This window comes from Magnolia sinica, chromosome 3, assembly GCF_029962835.1.
Source record: "Magnolia sinica isolate HGM2019 chromosome 3, MsV1, whole genome shotgun sequence".
NCBI lineage: Eukaryota > Viridiplantae > Streptophyta > Magnoliopsida > Magnoliales > Magnoliaceae > Magnolia > Magnolia sinica.
The window spans coordinates 23212506-23216944 of NC_080575.1; the positions used below are offsets into that span (position 1 = coordinate 23212506).

The window sequence follows — 4439 nt, forward strand, 5'->3', positions numbered from 1 at the left end:
GGTACTAAAATGCATGCTAGATCCTAAATCATACATTATCTACCTTGGGTAGGATATGAGACCTTTTAGAACTGTTGTTGGCATTGTACTTCCTCCATATTTTGCATGTAATTTACCTTAGAAGGAAGTCTACTTATTTTCTTTTCATACTGCATTTAAGATCCTTGAAACTATCCTAGATTAGTGCATCTGTAATTCTGCGACGGATTTCATGGTAAAAAGAAATCTTAGATTCATGATAATTGCCTAATAGCCATCATATCTAAGAAATGAGTGGAGTTGTAGTCTTTGGTGTCATAGTTTCATGAATTACCATAATCTAGACTGTAGGATGTTTTTCATTAATTTGTTCTTAGATTATCTATACATTCAAGCCTACTTAAACAAGTTCTAGTTGGACAGATGTGTTCAAAAAGTTCTATCTGAACAAAACCATAACTTTTGAGGTTAACTAAACAGGCTAGTTTGTATAGTAAATTGTGGCCCCCCAAGGATTGAAATGTCCTAATATTTAGGCTAGAGGATCTAAACAGTGTATCTCATTTGATCAAAAGCTCAAATATTTCACAGGTGTGCCATCCTGATGTGTGCTTGACTAGGTAGGGCTCCACCCAACACCAGGCTTGAAATATAGGGCTGCTACCTATGGTGAATTGCCCAATCCAATCGTCAAGTGGGCCACCATTATATGCAATGAGTGGTTAATTTAAGGGCACTAGCAACTCCCATTCAATGCGTTGGAATTAGGGTCATGTTTCAATGATCCAAACCTGATCGTCGGAATGCTAATGGGATTCTCATTGCCACTGGAAGACGCTTGGATCTATTCGCATGTGAGGAAGAGAAAATTCTTAATGATGTTGAACCAATTTCGTTGTCGACAAAACGAACTCTGCATAATTCCAGCTACAATGATGGTGATCGGCTATCAGATGAAGATCAGTCCTGGGTACTCAATAATGTTTTTCAACACCATCCTGACAGAGCGACAAAAATGGGTGAAAAGATTGACTATGTCACAGTTGGTAAGCACGACAAATACCAAGGTACCAGGTGCTTTTTCGTTGTCTCCACAAATGGTTTTAGAGCAGATTTCTCTTACCTCAAATGCCTGGAGAACTATGTCAAGGAGAAGTACCCTGATGGTGTTGAAGCCTTCAACCAAAAGTATTTCCAAAAGCGCCGCTTAAAGGGCATGAACCAGCAGCAAACGGGCATGAACCAGCAGCAAACACAGTAGCTGTAGATCCAACCCCCTTGGGAAGATAGAACAATGAGTTTGTGTAGTGGGTTTTTTACTACGCATTGGTCATATGTATATATTTTCTGCCATCTGCCCTTCCCCAAATGTGGTTAACCTCTCGTTTGCCCCTTTTAACTACTGTATATATTCGTCATCCCTCTGATGAATGCATGGCCCAATTTGGGAGTTGTTCGGCCATATGGCTAAGCAATTGGCTTCCATATGTTTAAACAGTTTTTTTTTTTATAAATAATTTATCAAATCAACTAAATTAGGAAAAATCACTTTAAAAGGCCTATTTCAGTATTACGTACTAGAAAAAAGTTTTAATAAAAGGACCGAAGTTCGTAATCTGTGAGATGTTTGTCATTCTGATTATCAGGATCATTGCTTTCAATTTTAGAGAGTGAGTTGCTCTCTTTCATTTGATTATTTGTAGATAGGCACGCGCCAAACAATGGGAAGTGACCAATGATCAAGGCAGCCATTGTGTCCAGTCATCTACAATCAGCAATTTGCTGACAGCCATCAAGATTCTCATTTGTTAGGTTCATCAGAACCTGCAAAGAGGAAAATAAATTAAAAGTTTAAAACTTTTGAGAATTCAATTCCATGCTCTACCATGACACACATATACTGAAGTGGGTCCCTGCTGAATTTAATAAATAAGGATATATAAGACGATAAAATAAATAACCAAAAAAAAAAAAAAAAACCAGCAATCAGGAATTGGAGGTAAAACTAATAGGCGAACATTTTACTCTCATGTAACAGTCTCAACTATAAAATGAAAGCATCCATTGAAAGGTAGAGCAGACTGAAACTGAACTAGACTTGCAGTGGTTGACCATTGAGAGAGTTAGAAGGATCCTACAACAAAGGAAAAATACAACAGTACAGCCCATTTATTTCAACTGTTATTGTTTATATGTTCTTAAATATTTCAGTACTATTTTTCTTTTTTTACTACCCGTTTAGTTCCACCAAATATTGAAAAATTCCATGAGATCTTGTACAATCAAGAAATGTCATGATATTTGGTGCAACAAACACACATGAGATCTTACACAATCAAGAAATGTCATGATATTTGGCTTGTTCCTTTTTTAATCCTAAACTAATTTGGTACTCTATGGTTCAACATGTTGCTAGTTTACATGTTTTTTCTAGTTACTCTATGATGCTTATTTGCCATTCAACCTGTTTATAAGCTTCTAATGGCAGGTTTACTGTAGATTAAGCCCAGTTTCGCTGCATGAAAGGTTATGGAATCACATGAAAGATTATTTACTGGTTAGCTTTGTATCCCTGCTAGGTCTGAAAATGAAAATATGCCATTTCCTCGAAAAATCTGACAGATTGCAGCGGGGGTGGTGGTTTGGATCAGTCAAATGGAACTTTTTGCAGTAGACATAAGGTGTTTGCTTTTGCTGGCTGGACACTTGCCAAAGTGTTCAGATTCAATATTACAGTAGATGTGGTGTTTTAATTATGTGACACAGACTTCAGATAATCTTCCAGGTTATTGTTTGCCTTCTGCTCCGACTGAAAGTATTGGCTATGTGCTGCAGGTACGATCTGTTACACTCGACACATGGCTTCCAGAACAGGTTGCATTTATTCAAAGTAAGCATGCAGAACACTTCTCAGGCTTACATTTCTTATGAGCTTTTTAATTGCCACAAATCTGCCTCCCAATGAGGACAACTTCTTAGCCTTCTTTATATTGATTTTAATATTGTTCTTACTCTTTTGGTTGTATACAGCAATGGGAAATGAGAAGTCAAATAGCTACTGGGAAGCAGAACTGCCTCCAAATTACGACAGAAATCTTTTGGTGGGCTCTAGTTAATGAATAGCCTGGATCCATCATACGTGCTGCGAATCACCTTAGCACCCATCTTCTACGTAACATCTGTTTGTTTGTGGTCTAAACACCTTCATGGTCTTATTGGATGTCTTTCACTTAGCAATATGAGATTTCTTGTGCATCAACTAAAGCTTTGTGTTTTCCTGAATTATGCATGGTAAAATGGGATTTCACTAACTTGTTAGCATGCCTGACTTGAGCTGACAAAACAGGTTTCTTCTAATTCAAAAGCAGAGCCGGTCTCGGTGTAGGCTGATTAAACATAGAAATTTTGAATTGCAATTTGTGCTGCTATGGTCTTTGTTTTAGTATGGTGTAGAAGGACAGACGAGCTTGTTGATGGCTTGGTTTTCATGTTCATTTGGCTAGGTTTTGAAAGCCATTGGAGTAGACCCCATCAAGGGGTTTATAGATTTTCAGGTGTTGGCTTGAGTTGCAGTCTACTTTGTAATTACCGTGACTCTATTCGTCATTTTTAAACTGAGGAATTTGGGTTCTTGATGGTTTAGCTAGAGCTTCATTCTGGATCTCGTCTTTATTATGTTTATGCAGGTGGTGGAAAATGCAAAAATCTAGGCAGAAACGGTATGGATTTTTTTTTAAAAAAAATTAAATCTGGTCTTTTTTTAATGGCTAGAGAGAGTTCTATATTACAACGGTTCTTTTAACTATATAGTTAATTTCATTTTTTTGCTGACATTGTTGTAGTTGGCAGCCATGATACGATTGGATTTGAGTGAATATATGGAGCGGCAAAGAAAGTAGTTCGCAAGATTAAAGTGGAAGGTTAGTTTTTAATGGTATAAACCAAATTTCATGATGTTTGGTGCAACCAACTGCACGCTATGCTACACTTATTTTCATTGGTACAGAAATTGTGAGTAATAGTCTATCTTAAATCTGACGTTAAAAATTCCTAAGCCATCTTAGGACATCTCAGGTTGTGTTTATGTTTGTATGAGTCCCGACTTTTGAATTTTGGAACATCTAAAGTTTGAAATTCTCATTATAGGGTATTTCTCTGTGCTTGTAATGTAGTAAAATCCACCATTACTTGCATTTGTGTATTGTATGTTAATCTCCCAGTACTCTCACCTGCATTTATGTATTGTATTTGAAGACATGTTTAGATGTATCCCAGAATGAGAATGAAATCGAGTATGCATCAGCTGGTGCATATTCACTAGATTGGAGCTATTTGGCATGATTCAAGAGGCTGATTTTGGTGTTGGTATCAACAACATTGAAGGCATGTAGGTTTGTTGTTCCTACAATTAGGCTGCCCATATATCTTCCTAACTATAAGTCACATGTCATATATTTGAG

At 37.0% G+C, this 4439-nt stretch overlaps 1 long non-coding RNA gene across 1 annotated transcript; it reads left to right on the plus strand.

Annotated features, from left to right (window-relative positions):
* The first annotated feature begins 2319 nt into the window (after nt 1-2319).
* Nucleotides 2320-3369, plus strand: LOC131241471 (uncharacterized). The gene is made up of 4 exons (XR_009169044.1): nt 2320-2368; nt 2414-2660; nt 2815-2869; nt 3010-3369. It is a non-coding gene; the product is annotated as an uncharacterized LOC131241471 (long non-coding RNA).
* Nucleotides 3370-4439: the final 1070 nt, after the last annotated feature.